Source organism: Perca fluviatilis, chromosome 11 (assembly GCF_010015445.1).
Source record: "Perca fluviatilis chromosome 11, GENO_Pfluv_1.0, whole genome shotgun sequence".
NCBI lineage: Eukaryota > Metazoa > Chordata > Actinopteri > Perciformes > Percidae > Perca > Perca fluviatilis.
Window position 1 is genome coordinate 2932054 of NC_053122.1, and position 24659 is coordinate 2956712.

At 43.2% G+C, this 24659-nt stretch overlaps 1 protein-coding gene across 1 annotated transcript in view; it reads right to left on the bottom strand.

Annotated features, from left to right (window-relative positions):
- LOC120568519 overlaps positions 1 to 24659 on the bottom strand; it is a 242933-nt gene that overhangs the window by 32532 nt on the left and 185742 nt on the right. The gene's annotated exons all lie outside the window — the stretch shown is intronic.

The window sequence follows — 24659 nt, forward strand, 5'->3', positions numbered from 1 at the left end:
TGTGTGTCTGTATGTCTATGTGTGTCTGTGTGTGTCTGTTTGTCTGTGTGTGTGTGTCTGTATGTCTATGTGTGTGTGTCTGTATGTCTATGTGTGTGTGTTACGTGCCTTGTGTGTGTGTGTCTGTATTTGTCTATGTGTGTGTGTCTATGTCTATGTGTGTGTTATTTCTGTGTGTGTGTCTGTGTGTGTGTGTTCTGTATGTCTGTGTGTGTGTGTCTGTATGTCTATGTGTGTGTGTTTATTTCTGTGTGTGTGTCTGTGTGTGTGTGTGTCTGTATGTGTCTGTGTGTGAGTATCTTTATGTCTATATGTGTCTGTGTGTGAGTGTCTTTATGTCTGTGTGTGTGTCTGTATGTGTCTGTGTGTGTGTCTGTATGTGTCTGTGTGTGTGTCTGAATGTCTATATGTGTCTGTGTGTGTGTGTCTGTATGTCTATGTGTGTCTGTGTGTGAGTGTCTTTATGTCTGTGTGTGTGTCTGTATATCTGTGTGTGTGTGTGTGTGTGTGTGTGTGTGTATATCTGTCTGTATATCTGTTTGTGTGTCTGTATATCTGTGTGTGTGTCTGTATACTGTGTGTGTGTGTGTGTGTGTGTCTGTATATCTGTCTGTATATCGGTTTGTGTGTCTGTATATCTGTGTGTGTGTGTGTGTGTGTCTGTATATCTGTCTGTATACTGGTGTGTGTGTCTGTGTGTGTGTGTCTGTATATCTCTGTGTGTGTGGCCTGTATATCTGTGTGTGTGTGTGTCTGTATATCCGTCTGTATATCTGTGTGTGTGTGTGTGTGTCTGTATATCTGTGTGTGTGTGTGTCTGTATATCCTTGTGTGTGTGTGTGTGTCTGTATATCTGTGTTGTGTGTCTGTATATCGTGTGTGTGTGTGTGCGTAACCTTTTTGTCTGTATATCTGTGTGTATGTGTGTGTCTGTATATCTCTGTGTGTGTGTGTGTCTGTATATCTGTGTGTGTGTTGTGTGTGTGTCTGTATATCTAGTTCATATCTGTGTGTGTTTTTGCATATCCTGTAAGCGTATATCTAGTGTGTGGTGTGTATACTGTGTATCGTAGTTTCGTTCCGGTATATCTGTGTGTGTGTTGTCTGTGTATCTGACATCTTTCTTATATCTGTGTGTGTGTGTCTGTATATCTGTGTGTATATCTGTGTGTGTGTGTGTCTCGTGCATATCCTGTGTAGCATCTGTGTGTGTGTGTGTCTGTATATCTGTGTGTATGCATCCGTGTGTGTGTGTGTCTGTATATCTGTGTGTATATCTGTGTGTAGTGTGTGTCTACACGTCACATCTGTGTGTCATTGTGTGTGTTTCTGTATATCTGTGTGTATATCTGTGTGTGTGTGTGTGTCTGTATATCTGTGTGTATATCTGTGTGTGTGTGTTGTCTGTATATCTGTGTGTATATCTGTGGTATATATTGTTCTGTATATTGTGTGTATATCTGTGTGTGTGTATTCTGCCTGTGTGTGTCTGTGTGTTCCAGGTTCGCTTGTGTGTGTTGTGTTCTGTGACATCTGTGTGTGTGTGTGTCTGTATATCCGTTTGTGTGTGTGTGTGTGTTCAGAGTCTGTGTGTGTGTGTGTCTGTGTAGAAACCACAGATCTGTGTGTGTGTGTGTGTCTGTATATCCGTTTATAGGTGTGTGTGTCGGCCTCTCAGTGTAAGGTTCACGTGTGTGTGTGTTTATATGTGTGTGTTCATGCCCATGTAGTGTGTTTCGTATTATCTGTGTGTATTGATTCTGGTAGTAGCGTTAGGTATGTGTGTGTGCGGTTCAGGCAGTTTGTGTGTGTGTGTGTGTTCAGACGGTGTGTGTGTCTCGGGTGTAATATATCTGTGTGTGTGGTTCTGATACTCTCAGTTAGTGTGTGGTAGTGTGTGTGTGGCAATTAGATAGGTAGGTGTGTGTGTGACTGACCGGCCTCTTGCTGGGGGATCACCCCCCCACCTCCTGCTGCCTCCCCCTTGGGGTCAGCTGTCTGGCCTAGCCACCACTCGTTGTCCTGTGGCATTCACCACGTGGAGGATGCGTTCCAATGATGGAGTCCCTGACTGGCGGACCCAACTCTCTGGTCCTTATCAGAAGTCAAACAGGGCTCTGCAACAAACACACACACACACACACACACACACACACACACACACACAAACCACAAACCACACACACACATACACACCCCCTACTACGCACCACAATACACCCCGCCCCCCCCCCCCCCCCCCCCCCCCCCCGCCCCCCACCCCGCCGCCACCCCCCCCCCCCCCCCCCGCACCCCCGTCCCCCCCCACCCCGGTCACCCCCCCCCCCCCCCCCCCCCCCCCCCCCCCACCCCCCCCCCCCCCCCCCCCCCCCCCCCCCCCCCCCCCCCCCACCACCCCCCCACACCCACCACCCACACCCCACCCCCCCCCCCACCCCACACACACCCCCATCACCCATCACACACACACACACCCCTTTACAACACCTAGAGAGAGCCCTTGGCTGTCATCTCTCACTTCTAGGAAACTCTTAGTAAGTCAGTTTCTACAAGAAGAATATCTCCATTATTCCCTTTACATTTTGATTCATGCCTGTATATTTAGGTGCTCCCTAGAAAAAAATAAATCACAATATTTCGGTCAATATAAATCACTAGCTAAACACATACCTTGTATAGCTGTCCTTGAAAGATGCTGTAAATTATGAACCTAAAAAAATGGAAAAGCTGAATGAATCAACATAATAAACAAAACACATTACAGCTGTGAAATTTGCCGTATTTCTTTTCCTATTTGAACTTTATTATTTTTTTATTCAGAATCACCTAGAGAAAATAAGAGCTTACTTTGCAAAAACGTAAATGAGCTCTAAAATAAATTGTTTTTCTCTGACACCTGTTTTGTGATCTGCTGGGGAGTCAAACCTAATACCACGCATTACATTTTAGAAATTTGCAAAGCCCTGTATTGGTACAGCACAGTAAGTCAGTTTGATGACATACTTCATTCAATGTGTTTCCTTTTATTACATTTAATAGTAAGACTGTTCACATATAATTGTCCACGACAACAACGTGCAATAACACAAAAAACTTAACAAAAGTAAAAACTGAAAAATTCCTTATACCTTAGATGCTTAAGTTAGTTTCACCCTTTGCTTTTTGTGATAACTCTGCAAACCCTTGGTGTTCTCTCAATGAGCTTCATGAGGTGCATGTCACCTTTGAAATGGCTTCACCCTTCACAGGTGTGCTTTGTCAGGGTCATTAGTGGAAGTTTTTCCTTTATTAATAAAAAAGCAGCGGGTGGCTACTGGTGCCAAATCTAAAAATATATATTGCCTTCAGCTATTTCACACTTTTTTGTTGGCATATAACTCCTTACGCTGTGTTCATTCATAGTTTTGATGCCTCTCAGGGAGACCCTACAAATGTGGCCATTAGTCATGAAAATAAAGAAGCAAAATACTGAATGAGAAGGTGGGTCCCAAACTTTTGGCCTGTACTTGTATATATATATGTACATTGGGATTTTATTGGAATATGAAAAACTGGAAGAACATTTCTCAGCTTCGTGGGGTTAATCAGCTGTAATAAGTCTTATTCTTTTTTGTCCGTGTTGAACCATCCAGACGTGTGCGGTCTTCACCTGGACGAGAGATTTACCTCTCTTCTGATCGGTCCGTAGAGGACTCTCAACTCAGCTCGATGCTGCTGTTCATCATCTGCTCTCTCAGGGTCGTGATCTTCTTCCTGAACTGACCAATGTACTCTGCACAGGACAGACGCCACAGTCAAAGTTCACAACTCCTCCTTTCTTCGGTTTTTAAAACCTTCCCCAGTCATTTTAACATTTCAGCAATAACTTCTTCGGCATGGTTGCGTGCCATTTTGATTCTGGCTTGTGTTAGAGCTTCGGGCGATATGGAGAAATTACCATTATATTGACCAAATAATCTCAATATTGTAGGGTTGACAATTGGTGCTTCACAAAATATGCACACAATGACATTTTTGATAAATAATCATCAGTTATGTTGCTGCATCAGCCCGTGTGCACCGGAAATGACATCACTTTTACTGTAATGCAGCCTTTAAAACCAGGAAAGACACCACTTGTGTCATATCAGGATATTACCATATCCAAAATTTAAGATGATATCTAATTCTTATATATCGATATCGATATAATATCGATATATTGCCCAGCCCTAGCTTGTATGAAGCCAGAATAATGACTGTACCTCTGAACCCTCTAAGCGTTGCCCCAAGTAATTGGCTGGCCTGGGTCTGTTTATATTTGTCTCTATGGTAACAGGTTAGAGCTACACATCTCCTGCGCGGACACACGCATCTAATTCAGAAAGCAAAACGTGGTGCTGTTAGAATAGGGACCTGATTTCAGTTGTTGAAGCATTTCAGGCAAAATAGAACAGGAAAGATGTTTATATGTGCTTCATTTAGACACAAATACATATTAATAAATGACATTGACTCACCTTAATCCCCACCAATTTAACCCCCAAATATAAAAATATTTATATATCGAAATATGTGCAAAACAAAATGTACAAAACACAAAGATATTGACAAAATAAATTGTAGAGCATCAGCTATTATTTAGCAGCAGCAGTAGCTTCAGCGGCCAGACATCAAAGCCAGTACAACTAGAAACCGTGTTAGTGGGGACGGCGTACCGTAGTTTGGTGCGTCCATTGTCTCTCTGTCTCCCTCTGTCTCCCTCTCTGTCTCCTCTTTCTCTGTGCTCCTGTGCCTCTCTGTCTCTCTTTCCTCTGTCTCTCCCTGTCTCTCTCTCCTGTCTCCTCTCTCTCCTCTCTCTCTCTCTCTTTTCTCTCTGTCTCCCTGTCTCTCTCCTGTCTTCCTCCTGTGCTTTCTCTCTGTCTCTCTGTCTCTTTCTCTGTCTCCCCTGTTTCTCTGTCTCTCTGTCTCCCTCTCTGTCTGTCTCTCTCTGTCTCCATCCCTGTCTCTCTCTCTGTCTCTCTGTCTCCATCCCTGTCTGTCTCTCTATGTCTCCCTCTCTGTCTCTCTCTCTGTCTTCTCTCTCTCTCTGTCTCCGTCCTGTGTCTCTCTCTGTCTCCATCCCTGTCTCTCCCTCTCCTTCTCTCTCCCTCCTGTCTTCCCTCCTGTCTCCATCCCTGCCATTCCTCTATACTCCCTCTGTCTCCCATCTCCTTTCCTCTCTCCTGTCTCCTTCCCTCTCTGTCTTCCTGTCTTTCTCCTGTCTTCCTCCTGTCTTCCCTCCCTGTCTCCTCCATCCCTGTCTCCCTCCTGTCTCTCCATCCATATTCCCTCTCTGTCTCCCTCTCTGTCTCGCTTCCTCTGTCTCTCCCCTGTCTCCCTTCCCCCCTCTCCCTCCCTGTCTCCTCCTGTCTCCTTCCTCTCCCTGCTCCCTCCCCTGTCTCCTCCCCTGTCTCCTCCTGTCTCCCCTGTCTCCCCCCTCCCTGTCTCCCTCTCCCTCCTGTTCCCTCCCTGTCTCCCTCTCCATCCTGTATTTCCTCTCTGTCTCCCTCTCTGTCTCCCTCTGTCTCCCTCTCTGTCTCCCTCTCTGTCTCTCTCCCTGTCTCTCCCTCTCCCTCCTGTCTTCCCTCCTGTCTCCCCACCTGTCTTCCCTCCCTGTCTCCCTCCCTGTCTCCCTCTCCCTCCTGTCTCCCTCCCTCCCTCTGTTTCCTCCCCTTGTCTCCCTCTCCTCCTGTATTCCCTCCCTGTTCCCTCCCTGTCTCCCCTCCTCCTCCTGTCTCTCTCTGTCTCCCTCTCTGTCTCTCGCTCTCTGTCTCTCTCCCTGTCTCCTTCCCTTTCCCTCCTGTCTTCCCTCCCTGTCTCCCTCTCCCTCCTGTCTTCCCTCCTGTCTCCCTCCCTGTCTCCCTCTCCATCCTGTATTCCCTCCCTGTCTCCCTCCCTGTCTCCCTCTCCATCCTGTATTCCTCCCTGTCTCCCTCCCTGTCTCCCTCTCCATCCTGTATTCCCTCTCTGTCTCCCTCTCTGTCTCTTGCTCTCTGTCTCTCTCCCTGTCTCCTTCTCTCTCCCTCCTGCCTTCCCTCCCTGTCTCCCTCCCTGTCTCCCCCCCTCCCCCATCAGAGTCCAGTCTGCGGTGTCTCCTGGACGTCCTGACCAGCTCCTCGTCCACCCCCACCCAGCACCTGGAGCAGAAACAGTCTCTGGCTCGCCAGTTCGCCCACATCCTGCACTTCACGCTGCGCTTCGACGAACTCAAGGTCCGCTCACACTCCTCCTCCTCCTCCTCCTCCTCCTCCTCCTGCTCTATTCCTCCCATCCTTTACCTCCCCCTCATCCACCCTTTCCTCCTCTCCTCTCTTTGCTCCAGATGACCAACCCGGCCATCCAGAACGACTTCAGCTACTACCGCAGAACCATCAGCCGCATGCGGATCAACAACCTGTCTGTAAGATGAACACTGCTGTCTGCTGTAAAACTCTCACATATTCCCCCCCGGTATATATATCGGAGGTTTTTGGAAACTTTGGGAACTCCAACTTCCAAAAACATGCATTTTAGATGAAGGAGATGAGAGTTGTTCCTCTTCATCGTTTGCTCAGCATCGTTAAATTGTATGCACGCTGGGTTTCCAAAGGGTCTTAAAAAGACTTAAAGTGCTCATATGCTCATGTTCAGACAGTACCTAGGTAAGGACTACTAGCCAGTCAGAAGCAGAGTATGAGGGCGCCTGACAGTAACCTAGGTAAGTCTACTAGCCAGTCAGGAGGGAGGGGGGGGGGGGGGGGGTGCGGGGTTGGGTGCCCTGACAGTACCTAGGTAAGGACTACTAGCCAGTCAGAAGCAGGGTATGAGGGCGTGCCCTGACAGTACCTAGGTAAGGACTACTAGCCAGTCAGAAGCAGAATATGTATGCAGATTAAAAAATTCTAAGATTCAGCAGAAACCAAACCAAGTTAAAAAGCCCAATATTCGGCCGAAGCCGAATTCGGTGCATCCCTAATGAATTTGCAATTTCTCTGACCACAAATTAGACAATAATTAGCTAGTAGGGCTGCAACTAACTATTGTTTTCTTATTAATTTGTCTATAAAATAGTGAAAAATGTCCATTCCTTTTAGTTTAACCTGAAACAGCCCCGAAATCACCATCACCAAACTCCACCAGACTCCATGTAAATAATCAGGACTTTTAGCGTGTATAGAGCCAGCATATCTCCACCAGACTCCATGTAAATAATCAGGACTTTTAGCGTGTATAGAGCCAGCATATCTCCACCAGACTCCATGTAAATAATCAGGACTTTTAGCATGTATAGAGCCGGCATATCTCCACCAGACTCCATGTAAATAATCAGGACTTTTAGCATGTATAGAGCCGGCATATCTCCACCAGACTCCATGTAAATAATCAGGACTTTTAGTGTGTATAGAGCCAGCATATCTCCACCAGACTCCATGTAAATAATCAGGATTTTAGCGTGTATAGAGCCAGCATATCTCCACCGACTCCATGTAAATAATCAGGACTTTTAGCATGTATAGAGCCAGCATATCTCCACCAGACTCCATGTAAATAATCAGGACTTTTAGCGTGTATAGAGCCAGCATATCTCCACCAGACTCCATGTAAATAATCAGGACTTTTAGCGTGTATAGAGCCAGCATATCTCCACCAGACTCCATGTAAATAATCAGGACTTTTAGCGTGTATAGAGCCGGCATATCTCCACCAGACTCCATGTAAATAATCAGGACTTTAGCGTGTATAGAGCCAGCATATCTCCACCAGACTCCATGTAAATAATCAGGACTTTTAGCGTGTATAGAGCCAGCATATTTCGTAGGGTTCGGTTCGGTGGTAATAAAAATAAAAAGGCAGCAGGGTGTCCAACCCTCTCCTCTTTTACAGTTTTCATGAACGTTTTGTCGAGGCTGAACGATCCCCTGTCGCTTCTTTTTAAAATTTTTTCAGGCCGACGCAGGAAATGAGGTCAACAACGAGATGGCCAATAGGATGTCTCTGTTCTACGCCAGCGCCACGCCCATGCTGAAGACGCTAAGTGACGCCACGTCAAAGTTTGTCTCAGATGTGAGTCCATCCACATAATCTATATCTATATTCATGGTTTAAAGTATCGCACACACAAACTTGTGTGTGTGTGTGTGTGTGTGTCTGTGTGTGTGTGTGTGTGTGTGTGTGTGTGTGTGTGTGTACGGTATCAAGAGACCAGAGATATACGAGTGTGCGAGGCCATGAAGAGCCTTCAAAGTAAACAAAAAAGTCTTAAAATCTGTTCTGAAATACTAGAAACGTCCAGCAGAGGACGCCCTCACCACACGGTCCATTAAATCAATCAGAGATGAGATATAGCAGCTCTATGTGTTACTCCCAGCTAATTAATATTCATAATAATATAATAATAATAATAATAATAATAATAATAATAATAATAATAATATAATATAATACAATAATATAATAAAAAAATAATATATAAAAAAAATATAATAATATATGAAAAAGAATAATATTATAATAATGATAATAATATAATAATAATAATATAATAATGTAATATAATATTAAAGATAATAATATAATATTTATAATATAATATAATAATAATAATAATAATAATAATAATATAATGATAATAATAAAATATTAATAATATAATAATAATAATATAATGATAATAATATAATATTAATATTAATAATATAATAATAATATAATAATAATAATATAATGATAATAATATTAATAATAATAATATTCTTCTTCTTCTTGTTTCAGAATCCAGACGTCCCGATCGAGAATCGACCCGACTTCTGAGTATTTGTTATCCCGACGATCATCCATTAACAACATCAGCTAGTGTTCTGGTGTGCAGATATTGGTAGGGTTCGCGTAAGCCAGGTAATCCAGGTAATTAGGTCATTGTTAGTATGTCGTGTTCTCTTGTGATTGTCTAGAATCTTAGGTGACCGATAGTGTGGCTGCGCAGTGTTTCAGGGTAAAGCGTATTGGGTGTGTTCAGGTTCATACGTAATTTAGTGTGTTCAGGTCCGGTTGTCTAATACATATTATACAATAAAATCATATCATCCTTGTCTTATAGCAAAAGGAAAACTCTTATCCAGCCTCCATCTTTTTTCATCTTTCTTGTTGTGGTGTATTAGGTACTGTAATATTAGGTATCTAGTGGAGACTTGTTCTTGTCATCATCCCCTAATCATCGTTCACCCTGCTGTTCTGTGCTATAACAACCAAAAATAACATAAATAATACATCAATAATATCTAAAATATAATATTAATTTCTCTTCTCTCTTCTCTCTCATCTCTATCTTATAATCTCTCTATCTCTCATCTCTTCATTCCTTCACTCCCACCTCTCTCCTCTTTATTATCTCTCTCATAACATCTCTCCTCTCTTTCATCTCCTTACTCTCCACCTTCTCTCACCACCACCTTCACCACCCCCCCTCATCAACAACCACCACACCACACCCCAAATACACACACCTCACCCCATACCACCACCCACCACCCACAACCACCACACCACACCACCCCCCCCCACACCACACACACACACCAACCACCCCCACACACCCACCACCACACACACAACCACACACCACAACACCCCCACACACACCATACACACACCATAGCACACATACACAGACACACACACACACCACACACACACACACACCCCCCCCCCCCCCACGCACACACACACACACACACACAACACACACACAACACACACACACACAAACACCACACACACACACACACACACACACACAATAGAGACACACATCACACAACACACACACAAACACACACACACACACACACACACAACACCACACCCCCACCCCCCCACACCACCCCCCCCCCACCACCCCCCCCCACACCACACCACCCAACACAGCACACACAACAGACCAACACAACACACACACACACAGAACATACACACACAGAATGCAGCACACACACACCACACACACACACAACACACACCAACACACAAAACACACAGACACACACACACACACACACACACACACACACACACACAAAAGACACACAGACACAAAACCACACACACACACACACACACACACACACACAGACACACATACACAGAGACACACACACACACACCACATGAGACACGCAGGACACACACACACACACACAGAGACACACACACACAACGCACACAGACACACACACACACACACACACACACACAACAACCAACACACAAAACAGACACACACACACAGAAGACACACGCACACACACAGACACACACACAACACACACACACTCACACACACAGCAAACACACACACACACACACACACGCAACAGAGACACACACACACAACGCTTACCAAACACCCCACACACACCCTCCCACAACACACAGAGACACACACACACACACACACACACACATACACACACACACAAAACAACAACAAAACACACACACACACGAACACACACACACAGACACAAAACAAAAACACACACACACAACACAGACACACAAAGAGACACACACAAACATCACACAATACACACAAAACACAACAACAATAACAATACACAACACACACACACACACACAGAGACACACACACACACACACACACACACACAGAGACACACACACACACACACACACAACAACACACCGAAGGAAAGATACAGGAAGGAAAAGACAATTCTGATTGGTTTAAAGAAATGCTAATAAAGCATAGCACGTTTTCCTCCCATCCCAGAATGCTTTGTGGTCTAGTCAGACCTTCCTTCGCAGCTCTGTGGAGGAGGGTCTGGTCTTGCCTCCATTAAGTTTGAAATGGTAACAATATGAATAATAATTTTCAGATGAAAGGCTGCATCAGAGTGCTGAAGGAGCAGCCGCCCAGCGGTGTGGAGGGATTACTCAACGCTCTCAGGTCTGACGCTCCTCAAACGCACCACACAATACTAACAAACTCAACGCTCTCAGGTCTGACTCCTCAAACGCACCACACAACACTAACAAACTCGTCTCGGGTCTGACTCCTCAAACGCTACATACATACAATACTAACAAACTCAACGCTCTCAGGTCTGACGCTCCTCAAACGCACCTCACAATAATAATACAAATAAACTCAACGCCTTCAGGTCTGACGCTTCCTCAAACGAATTCACCAACAACACTAACAAACTCAACGCGCTCTCTGGTCTGACGCTCCTCAAACGCACCACACAACACTAACAAACTCAACGCCCTCAGGTCTGACGCTCCTCAAACGCACCACACCTAACAAACTCACTCGCCTCAGGTCTGACGCTCCTCAAACGCACCACACAACACTAACAAACTCAACGTCCTTGGTCTGACGTCCTCAAACGCACTCACACAACACTAACAAACTCAACGCCTCAGGTCTGACGCTTCCTCAAACGCCCCACACAACAACAAACTCAACGCTCTCAGGTCTGACGCCTCAAACGCTAATTCACAACAACACTAACAAACTCAACGCTCTCAGGTCTGACTCCTCAAACGCACCACACAACACTAACAAACTCAACGCCTCAGGTCTGACGTTCCTCAAACGCACCACACAACACTAACAAACTCAAGCGGCTCTCAGGTCTGACGGCTCCTCAAACGCACCACACCACACTAACAAACTCAACGCGCTCTCGGTCTGACGCCTCCAAACGCACTCACACAACACTAACAAACTCAACGCTCTCAGGTCTGACGCTCCTCAAACGCACCACACAACACTAACAAACTCAACGCTCTCAGGTCTGACGCTCCTCAAACGGACCACACAACACTAACAAACTCAACGCTCTCAGGTCTGACGCTCCTCAAACGGACCACACAACACTAACAAACTCAACGCTCTCAGGTCTGACGCTCCTCAAACGCACCACACAACACTAACAAACTCAACGCTCTCAGGTCTGACGCTCCTCAAACGCACCACACAACACTAACAAACTCAACGCTCTCAGGTCTGACGCTCCTCAAACGCACCACACAACACTAACAAACTCAACGCTCTCAGGTCTGACGCTCCTCAAACGCACCACACAACACTAACAAACTCAACGCTCTCAGGTCTGACGCTCCTCAAACGCACCACCACAAACAACACTAACAAACTCAACGCTTTCGGTCTGACGCCCCTCAAACGCACCACACAACACTAACAAACTCAACGCTCTCAGGTCTGACGCTCCTCAAACGCACCACACAACACTAACAAACTCAACGCTCTCAGGTCTGACGCCTCAAAAAACGAACGCACACAAAACACTAACAAACTCAACGCTCTCGGTCTGACGCCTCAAACGCACACACAACAATACTAACAAACTCAACGCTCTCGGTCTGACGCCTCAAACGCACTCCACACAACACTAACAAACTCAACGCTCTCAGGTCTGACGTTCCTCAAACGCACCACACAACACTAACAAACTCAACGCTCTCAGGTCTGACGCTCCTCAAACGCACCACACAACACTAACAAACTCAACGCTCTCAGGTCTGACGCTCCTCAAACGCACCACACAACACTAACAAACTCAACGCTCTCAGGTCTGACGCTCCTCAAACGCACCACACAACACTAACAAACTCAACGCTCTCAGGTCTGACGCTCCTCAAACGCACCACACAACACTAACAAACTCAACGCTCTCAGGTCTTTCCTTCTGTCTCTCTTTCTAAAGTAACAAGTAACTAAAGCTGTAACAGATGAATGTAGCAGAGTAACTAAAGTAACTAGTAACTAAAGCTGTAACAGATGAATGTAGCGGAGTAACTAAAGTAACTAGTAACTAAAGCTGTAACAGATGAATGTAGCAGAGTAACTAAAGTAACTAGTAACTAAAGCTGTAACAGATGAATGTAGCGGAGTAACTAAAGTAACTAGTAACTAAAGCTGTAACAGATGAATGTAGCGAGTAACTCAAAGTAACTAGTAACTAAAGTAACTAGTAACTAAAGCTGTAAACAGATGAATGTGGAGTAACTAAAGTAACTAGTAACTAAAGCTGCAACAGATGAATGTAGCGGAGTAACTAAAGTAACTAGTAACTGAAGCTGTAACAGATGAATGTAGCGGAGTAACTAAAGTAACTAGTAACTAAAGCTGGAACAGATGAATGTAGTGAAGTAACTAAAGTAACTAGTAACTAAAGTAACTAGTAACTAAAGCTGGAACAGATGAATGTAGTGAAGTAACTAAAGTAACTAGTAACTAAAGTAACTAGTAACTAAAGCTGTAACAGATGAATGTAGCGGAGTAACTAAAGTAACTAGTAACTAAAGCTGTAACAGATGAATGTAGCGGAGTAACTAAAGTAACTAGTAACTAAAGTAACTAGTAACTAAAGCTGTAACAGATAAATGTAGAGGAGTAACTAAAGTAACTAGTAACTAAAGCTGGAACAGATGAATGTAGTGGAGTAACTAAAGTAACTAGTAACTAAAGCTGTAACAGATGAATGTAGCAGAGTAACTAAAGTAACTAGTAACTAAAGCTGGAACAGATGAATGTAGCGGAGTAACTAGTAACTAAAGCTGTAACAGATGAATGTAGCAGAGTAACTAAAGTAACTAGTAACTAAAGCTGTAACAGATGAATGTAGCGGAGTAACTAAAGTAACTAGTAACTAAAGCTGGAACAGATGAATGTAGCGGAGTAACTAAAGTAACTAGTAACTAAAGCTGTAACAGATGAATGTAGAGGAGTAACTAAAGTAACTAGTAACTAAATCTGTAACACATGAATGTAGCGGAGTAACTAAAGTAACTAGTAACTAAAGCTGTAACAGATGAATGTAGAGGAGTAACTAAAGTAACTAGTAACTAAAGCTGTAACAGATGAATGTAGTGGAGTAACTAAAGTAACTAGTAACTAAAGCTGTAACAGATGAATGTAGAGGAGTAACTAAAGTAACTAGTAACTAAATCTGTAACACATGAATTTAGCGGAGTAACTAAAGTAACTAGTAACTAAAGCTGTAACAGATGAATGTAGAGGAGTAACTAAAGTAACTAGTAACTAAAGCTGTAACAGATGAATGTAGCGGAGTAACTAAAGTAACTAGTAACTAAAGCTGTAACAGATGAATGTAGCAGAGTAACTAAAGTAACTAGTAACTAAAGCTGTAACAGATGAATGTAGCAGAGTAACTAAAGTAACTAGTAACTAAAGCTGCAACAGATGAATGTAGCGGAGTAACTAAAGTAACTAGTAACTAAAGCTGTAACAGATGAATGTAGCGGAGTAACTAAAGTAACTAGTAACTAAATCTGTAACACATGAATGTAGTAGAGTAAAAAGTCCAATATTTCTCTCTGAAATGTAGCGGAGTAGAAGTAGAAAGTGGACTCAAGAAAAGACTCAATTAAAGTAACAAGTACCTCAACATTTGGTACTGAAGTATACAGTACTGGAGTAAATGTACTTTAGTTACATTGCAGCGCTGCAGTCTCTGATACTCTGAATATTATTTGTGAGTGTGATTACTGACCGTGGCGCTCCGTCCCTTGCAGGTATACGACCAAACATCTGAACGACGAGACGACCTCCAAGCACATCAAACACATGCTGCTGCCAAATTAACTTCGCCGCGGGACGCCAAACTGGAACCAAAACAGGGAGCCTGAAGTGCTGTGGTCCACATTTCAAAAGAAACTACTGAACAAAACATTTAGCTAATATTTCTGTGTTTTAATTTTAATTAAAGCGTAACTCTCGACCAAAATGCAACCTAGTGGTGTTTTGGTGAATGTACCCCGAGTCAAACTTTCGTTTAAAAGCATATTTAGGACGAAGCGCCACTTTTAAGATTCACCGTATTCTCGTTTTTCGGTCAAATGGCCTTTTGAGTGGGAGTGCTAGGGGGCGCTCTCATGCTAGTCTCAAAATAACTATTTTTAAACCACTGAGAAGGCTCGACACAACATGAGACTATGGTCCAAGTATCACTATAACTATATACCATAACCAGGGGCTCTACACCTTAACTACACCGGTGACCAATAGATATACTATAACCAGGAGCTCTACACCTTAACTACACCGGTGACCAAGATATATACTATAACCAGGAGCTCTACACCTTAACTACACCGGTGACCAAGATATATACTATAACCAGGAGCTCTACACCTTAACTACACCAGTGACCAATAGATATACTATAACCAGGAGCTCTACACCTTAACTACACCGGTGACCAATAGATATATACTATAACCAGGAGCTCTACACCTTAACTACACCGGTGACCAATAGATATACTATAACCAGGAGCTCTACACCTTAACTACACCGGTGACCAATAGATATATACCATAACCAGGAGCTCTACACCTTAACTACACCGGTGACCAATAGATATATACTATAACCAGGAGCTCTACACCTTAACTCCACCAGTGACCAATAGATATACTATAACCAGGAGCTCTACACCTTAACTACACCAGTGACCAATAGATATACTATAACCAGGAGCTCTACACCTTAACTACACCGGTGACCAATATATATACTATAACCAGAGCTCTACACCTTAACTACACCAGTGACCAATAGATATACTATAACCAGGAGTCTACACCTTAACTACACGGTGACCAATAGATATACTATAACCAGGAGCTCTACACCTTAACTACACCGTGACCAAGATATATACTATAACCAGGAGCTCTACACCTTAACTACACCGGTGACCAATAGATATACTATAACCAGGAGCTCTACACCTTAACTACACCGGGACCAATATATATACTATAACCAGGAGATCTACACTTAACTACACCGTGACCAATAGATATACTATAACCAGGAGCTCTACACCTTAACTACACCAGTGACCAATAGATTTACTATAACCAGGAGCTCTACATTAACCCACCAGTGACCAATAATTTACTATAACCAGGACTCTACACCTTAACTACACCGGTGACCAAATATACTATAACCAGGAGCTCTACATTAACTACACCGTACCAAGATATATACTATAACCAGGACTCTACATTAACTACACCGGTGACCAATAGATATACTATAACCAGGAGCTCTACACCTTAACTACACGGTGACCAATAGATATACTATAACCAGGAGCTCTACACCTTTAACTACACCGTGACCAATAGATATACTATAACCAGGAGCTCTACACCTTAACTACACCAGTGACCAATAGATATACTATAACCAGGAGCTCTACACCTTAACTACACCAGTGACCAAGATATATATTATAACCAGGAGCTCTACACCTTAACTACACCGGTGACCAAGATATACTATAACCAGGAGCTCTACACCTTAACTACACCGGTGACCAATAGATATACTATAACCAGGAGCTCTACCTTAACTACCCAGTGACCAATAGATATATACTATAACCAGGAGCTCTACACTAACTACACCGGTGACCAATAGATATATACTATAACCAGGAGCTCTACCTTAACTACCTGACCAAATATACTATAACCAGGAGCTCTATTATTCAGTGACAATAGATTTATAACAAGCTTACTCTACACCGGTGACAATAATTTAATAAATTTACCTTAACTACACCGGTGACCAATATATATAACCAGAGCTCTACACCTTCACTAGTGACCAATAGATATATAACTTATCATATATATTATTCGAATCGATATACTAAATCTGGGGCTTTTTAGTAAACTCTGAACACAAACAGTGTTGTCAATGCTTTCGTTCATGTGTAGAGCTCCTGGTTATAGTATATATCTTGGTCACCGGTGTAGTTAAGGTGTAGAGCTCCTGGTTATAGTATATATCTTGGTCACCGGTGTAGTTAAGGTGTAGAGCTCCTGGTTATAGTATATATATTGGTCACCGGTGTAGTTAAGGTGTAGAGCTCCTGGTTATAGTATATCTATTGGTCACCGGTGTAGTTAAGGTGTAGAGCTCCTGGTTATAGTATATATATTGGTCACTGGTGTAGTTAAGGTGTAGAGCTCCTGGTTATAGTATATCTATTGGTCACCGGTGTAGTTAAGGTGTAGAGCTCCTGGTGATACTTGGACCAAAGTCTCATGTTGTGTCGAGCCTTCTCAGTGGTTTAAAAAGAGCTATTTTGAGACTCGCATGAGAGTGCCCCTAGCACTCCCACTCAAAAGGCCATTTGACCAAAAAAACAAGAATACGGTGAATCTTAAAAGTGGCGATTCGGTCCTAAATATGCTTTTAAACGAAAGTTTGACTCGGGGTACATTCACCAAAAAGAGCCCTAGGTTGCATTTTGGCGAGAGTTACGCTTTAACCTCAGTTGTTTTATTCTCTCATTCTGATTTTTGTTATTTTTGTTGTTGTAAAAAAAAGTTCAAAGTAAGTTTTTTTTCTATCTGGTTGATCCAAGAAAAGATGTTAAAAAAAAAAAAAAAAAGCCAATCAGCTGTTGTGCTAAAGCTGCATTCACGTCCTGCAAATCTACAAATTTACCTGATGTTTACTTTTTATTTCATGTATCGTGTATCGACGATTTTTAAAATTGATTCTTTTCCCTAGAATTTATATTTCTTTATTTTGTTTACCAGAATGATTGAGTTGCAGTAAATATGCTCTTCACTCCAGGAACGCACCGCACGCTGAAGCGCCACGAATAGCCATGAACGTAGATTCCTGTCTGTCTGTCTGTCTGTCTGTCTGTGTGTGTGTCTGTGTGTGCGTGTTTATGCATGTGTGTGTGTGTGTGTGTGTGTGTATGCATGTGTGTGTCTGTGTGTGTGTATGCATGTGCCTCTATCTGTCTGTGCATGTGCGTCTGTCTGTGTGTGTGTGTGTGTGTGTGTGTCTGTGTGTGTGTGTATGCATGTGTGTGTCCGTGTGTGTGTGTGTGTGTGTATGCATGTGTCTGTCTGTCTGTCTGTCTGTCAGTGCAGGTGCGTCTGTCTGCGTCTGTGTGTGTGTGTGTGTGTGTGTGTCTGTATGTGTGTATGCATGTGTGTCTGTGTGTGTGTGTATGCATGTGTCTGTCTGTCTGTCTGTCTGTCAGTGCAGGTGCGTCTGTTTGCGTCTGTCTGTGTGTGTGTGTGTGTCTGTATGTGTGTATGCATGTGTGTCTGTGTGTGTATACATGTGTGTGTCTGTGTGTGTATATGCATGTCTGTGTGTGTGTGTATGCATGTGTGTGTGTGTTTGTCTGTGTGTGTGTGTGTGTGTATGCATGTGTGTGTGTGTGTGTGTATGCATGTGTGTGTCTGTGTGTGTATGCATGTGTGTGTCTGTGTGTGTATATGCATGTCTGTGTGTGTGTGTGTATGCATGTCTGTGTGTGTGTGTGTATGCATGTGTCTGTGTGTGTGTATGCGTGTGTGTGTGTTTGTGTGTGAGAGTGTATATGCATGTGTGTGTCTGTGTGTGTGTGTCTGTGTGTGTCGGTCTCTCTTTCCGTGTGTCTAATCGTGTGTCTCGCTGTACACACAGCTGAGAAGTCTAGACAGCCAAAATCACCACAAAACCTGGCTGTTTTATTTTGAAATTTGCTTTATTTTGTAAAGTGTCCGGCTGCAGTGTGGCCTTCCTGTATATGATTACCTGCCTGGCTCGACGCGGCCGTGATATATTGTCTCTAGAAGTGTATTAATCAACTTATGTTGACAAAAGCACATGTCCCTCAGCCCTAACGTTTACCATTGGTCTGTACCGGTCATGTGACGTGAATGCAGCTTTGACGGTTTAAAAGCAGCTCTGATCTGTTAGCTGCATGTCTTGGTTTTCACTTCAGATCCTTTTCCACCACAAGAAGGTTTCCCAGAACTATTTCATCAATAACCCAGGAACTTGTCACACCGGAGGAACGTTGTTGTTCGGCTATAAATCCTCGCGCCGCAGTTCCTACCTCAGAAACCAAAGTCTCTGTGGCCGAGGTCCAACTTCTCAGTTGACTGAAAACTGCTGGTTTTTGTTGTTTTTACAGGACTGAACATCGCTGATTGGTCAAAACAAACACGTATGATTGTGTACTACTACAGGTTACCTTTATTAAATGAAGCCCAAAATATGTTGCGGACTAGAAATCGCTAGTATGAGCTAACGCTAGCTAACGTCACTGTTAGGTATCCGATAGCTAACGCTAGTTACAAGGTTTTTGTCGTTACCAAGTCCTCAGTCGTGACTTGAAGTCGTAACTTACGGGCTGAAAATTGTGTCTGGAATGCAGCATAAACATTCGAGGGAGGGGGCTCATCCCTAACCTGGGGGGGGCATGCTCAATACTCAAATTATCAATGATTGGGACTAATAGTTAAGATGAGAGTATGTTGAATAGATCACAGTTTATGTGAAATTTAATAAAACAGCCAACATTCAATGAAAGTAATCATTAATTTTACATGCGAAGAATGTGTTATGGCTTCCATTTAACGTACATGCATGCATCCAAGTTATTTTGGGGCAATTTGGTTGAAATAAACCCATATTTCGGATTTAAAAAACTATGAAAATGGGTCAAATTTAACCAGAGGGACAACACAAGGGTTAAATCAGAAACACATCTGTGCGTGTTTGCTGCCCGGAGAATCATCTTCATCCTTCAAACTAGGTGATTTACTGGCTACAAATTACAAACTTATTGAATGTGCGAGCTTTTGAAACCATTTCTTTTTGTATTTCACCCTTTGGCTAAATGTCTCTGTGGATCTTAGACAGACACTCACTTCCCCAAAAATCAGGCACAGCCCGAAGAAGAAGTTCCTCTGTTGCTTGAAAGTACATTTCCTGTCGTTTCTGGGGTTTTTTTGGTGGAAAAGGATCGTTGTTTGTTGTTGGTAAACTGAAACAGCCGTGTCTCGGGTGGTTTGGAGAAGCTCAGGGAAACGGCTCCAAGTTCTCTTCGTTGGTGGGAAAGTTGACCAGACAGTCAGTCTTCCTCCGAGAAGTCTTTTCTCTTATAAAACTGCAACGATTTGTTAGAAAGATGAAGCTTAAATCCAGTGTTGTAGTACTCGAGATGGGTCTTTGGTCCTTATCTTGCACCCGGTGAAGCGCAGCGCAAAGCCCGACGCAAGTGTCTTTGCTAGTTGTCAATGTCCCGTCCAGCGCACACTTCATTTAAATAATGCACCTGTGCTCATCTGTGGCCCATGGGCGTGCTGGTCTTACAGGGAGGTGTGTTCAGGTGCATTCTGGGAGTGCTGGTCTTACAGGGAGGTGTGTTCAGGTGCATTCTGGGCGTGCTGGTCTTACAGGGAGGTGTGTTCAGGTGCATTCTGGGCGTGCTGGTCTTACAGGGAGGTGTGTTCAGGTGCATTCTGGGAGTATTACTATCTTGAAGCGCAGAGGGTAGTGCCGCACCATTGACCAACAAAACCGGGACTACAGTCAATAACTCAGCATTTCATTGTTATTTTAACAGAGCATTAGTAAAATGCTCCTAGGCTCGTCACCAGCGCCCACACTATGCTTGTTACACACACAGGGACGCACAGCACGCACACACACACACACACACACACACACACACACACACACACACACACACACACACACACAAACACACATGCAGAAGATTACAAATAATATATTACGGTGTAAATCCTCCATCATAACAGCAATGCTCTAAGGGTCCAAACGCGCCTGGCTTTTAAAGGGAATGGGAGATGATCTCTGATTGGTTGATTGCATGTTACGCCCAAAACACACCTCTGATTAATGAAGACACTAAGTACAACCCTTTTCAACTATGCCCCCTGGCGCACGGACCCTTTTTTCCCACCATCAAACTATCAAAAGTGGATTTGGACACGCCCTAAACACACCTGCACCAGGCGCTTCACGCCATGCTTTTGGAGCGTTAAAATAGGGCCCTTGGTCTCAAGACCACTTTTTGAAGGTCTCTGTCTCGTCTCAGAATCAACCACATTTCTATTTAGTGTTGTCTCGGTCTCAAATGAAGAGGACTTATTTCAAGACCTGTGAAGACTTGCGTCGGGCTTTGTGTTGCGCTGCCTTGCGCTGGGTGCAAGATAGGGCCCCAAAGAGTTTGTCCCAGTCTCGATCCACTCGATTTGGTGATGACTTGGTCTCGGTTTAGGTGGTCTCGACTACAACACTGTTTAAATCTCACATTGGTGCTGTTTGTCCAAGTAAGTTTTCAGGTGCAACATCTTCTTGGCCTCTTTACGTCTTGAATCACATTCATTTTTAAAAGACTTATGAGAAATAAAAGAAGGGAAACACATTTGGCGCCTGGAAAACGTCGGCACCTTTAAATAACCATTATGTTTTCCTCTGGTCGAATTTAACCCATTTTTAAAGTTTTTTTTAATCAAAAATACGAGTTTCTTTCAAACTAATTGCCCAAAAATTACACAGACGTTCCAAACACGAAATGGGCTGTAATTATGCATCAACATACGTTCCTCTGATCTTAAATATTTGCTAAAATATTTCATAAATTAGGCGTAATTTGATATGAATTAGTTTTTTTTGACTATGAATTCCAAAATGAAGTTTAAAACTAGCGGTAATAAGTTGTAATGAAGTTGGCTAAGAAGATGTAACACAGAATTGGTTGAAGATGTATACTTTATGCTTTATAAAACAACAAACGAGGGATGAACTATGAAAAACAACAGCCCACAAGTTCAACTTAATTGCGGCTGCGTTATCCGAACAGTTTTTAAATCGTACGTTTTGATTTTACAAGAGAAAAGACTTCAAGCAAGAAGACTTACTGGTTGTTTTTAGCCAAATGCACATCTGGTTTAACTTCTGTTGTGATAAAGAGCAGCACACAGCCACTGCCATACATTTTCTTTTATAGGAAGCATCTTTGATAATCACAAACTGACTCTTTTGAGACGATAAACCAAACAAGGGGTTTCCAAATTGTATCCTCATTTCTGTATCTTGTTAGTAATCATTGTAAACATAGTTTTTATTCCAGTTTTTTGCAGCTACAATCAATAGTCGTTCTAAAGAAAGCTTGATGTCGGTACGATTTGACAATCAGTAAGAACTAGAAAGAGCACTCGGAGAGTCCGCCAAAGGCCACGCTCTTATCGCACAATGTTAACGACCGTTTAAACCTGCTATGTGATTCAAATCTGCTCCAAATGTGTATGGGTTCATCCTCGGCCCATGCTTCATCTTTCCACCAAGTTTCATGGAAATCGGGCCAAAGGTTTTTCTGTAATCCGGCTGACAGACAGACAACAAACTAACCAACAATCCAAACCGGAAACTTAAAGGGGAACTATGCAGGTTTTTAGCTTAATTGACTTTAACTGAACAGCTTCGGAGTCATTGGAATGGTTATGTGACTTTTTTTCGGGTTGAATGGTGGTCGTCTCGCTTCCCCCTAGCGCCTGTGAGCGAAAAAACCACCCTTGCAACTTTCAGCCGGCAAGCCAGCGGCCTCAGCATCAGGCAGTATCGCGTGATATCAGGTCTCGCCATGTAACAAATTGCTTCATGGCCCTGCCCATTCAGGAACCGGCTAACAAGTTTTTCACACTATCGTCATGGCTGAGCCGGCAAAAAAGAAGCAGAAAGCTAGGAAAGCATGGAAAGCATTGTCGGAGGAACAGAGAAAGAGGAAACTGCAGACTGACCGAGAGAGGAGTCAGACACGAGTAAACATAGGAGCTGCCAAATATCTATTCTGAAGCTATAGGGGGAGCTCTGTAGAGAAACCTGCCAGCAAACAGAGAGAAAACAGCAAAGAAATGGCTAAAACTGCATAGCACCCCTTTAAACTCCTTGGTTTTATATATATAAAGCTGTGAAATGTGGAGGCTAACCAGTTAGCACTGTTAGCACTGACTAGTTAGGAATCAGCTACGAGACGGAGAACCACTTTGCGGTACGAAGACGAGGGAAACCTCAGACTGATGTTTGAACTGATCTGATCAGACTGGAAATCTTTTTATTTTTTTGTGCTTTGTATGTGAACGCTGCAGCGTCAGGGATTGTATGGCATTAATTGTTTTAAATGAAATGTTTCTGTTGGCCAAATAAAGTTTTTAAGTTTTTAAGAAATATCTGATTCTCTCTCGTGTGTTTTTCCACCCATCAGCCTTTTTGAAAAAGCAAATACAAGATGCAAATGTTGTCTGTCCCAACAGGTTCTCAGTCCTGTCTCCTAAAATATAGATGCTTGGTCAGGTGCCTTTGTGATTTGTCGTTGTTATCGACGCTAAAAGTCTCCTTTAGATCACCGGTCTCCTGGGTGATAGTCCTGTTCTTGATCCATCCACCCCCCCAACCAACCTCCCTATGCAGAATTTCGGCCTTTCATACTACTCGCTAACCCCCGTGTAGCTGCTGCTCTCCCCGGTACGTTCTACAAAACACGCTGAAGGCCGCTGTTTTCGTCGCTTCAGAAGCTGACAGCCACTGTCCAAATGTCCGTATTTTACGAGTTCGGAGTGAGAACAGGTTGAATGTCCATATTCAACGTATTCTCATCAACGGGTTGTATGATATCTCATGACATAACAAAAACATTGGCACAATGGATCATATTAATCCTATGAAATATGTGGTTCTATTTAACGCTTTTTTGCAAAAATCTAGTATGTAGAGAGACAACAGTAGAGAGTAGTATGTAGAGAGACAGCAGTAGAGAGTAGTATGTAGAGAGACAGCAGTAGAGAGTAGTATGTAGAGAGACAACAGTAGAGAGTAGTATGTAGAGAGACAACAGTAGAGAGTAGTATGTAGAGAGACAACAAGGTGTGTAAAGAAAATAGTATGTAGAGACAACAGAAGAGTGAGTATGTAGAGAGACAGCAGTAGAGAGTAGTATGTAGAGAGACAGCAGTAGAGAGTAGTATGTAGAGAGCAACAGAAGAGAGTAGTATGTAGAGAGACAACAGATGAGAGTAGTATGTAGGAGACAACGGTAGAGATGAGTATGTAGAGACAACAGTAGAGAGTAGTATGTAGAGACAGTAGTAGAGAGTAGTATGTAGAGAGACAGCAGTAAGAGAGTGGGTAGTAGAGACAACAGTAGAGAGTATTATGTAGAGAGAACCAGCAGTAGAGTAGTATGTAGAGAGACAGCAGTGAGAGTGAGTATGTAGAGAGACAGCAGTAGAGAGTGGTATGTAAGAGACAACGGAGAGAGTAGTATGTAGGAGACAGCAGTAGAGGTAGTATGTAGAGAGACAGCAGTAGGAGGTAGTATGTAGAGAGTGTAGTAGTAGAGAGTAGTATGTAGAGGACAACAGTAGTGTGGTATGTAGGGAGACAGCAGTAGAGAGTAGTATGTAGAGAGACAACAGTAGAGAGTAGTATGTAGAGAGACAACAGAAGAGAGTGAGTATGTAGAGAGACAGCGGTTAGAGAGTAGTATGTGGAGAGACAGCAGTAGAGTGGTATGTAGAGGACAACAGAAGAGAGTAGTATGTAGAGAGACAGCGGTAGAAGTGAGTGTATGTAGAGGACAGCAGTAGAGGTGGTATGTAGAGGACAACAGTGGGTATGTGGGAGACAACAGTAGAGAGTAGTATGTAGAGACAACAGTAGAGGTGGTATGTAGAGAGACAGCAGTGAGTGTAGTATGTAGAGAGACAGCAGTGAGAGGTGATGTAGAGACAGACAGTGGGGAGGT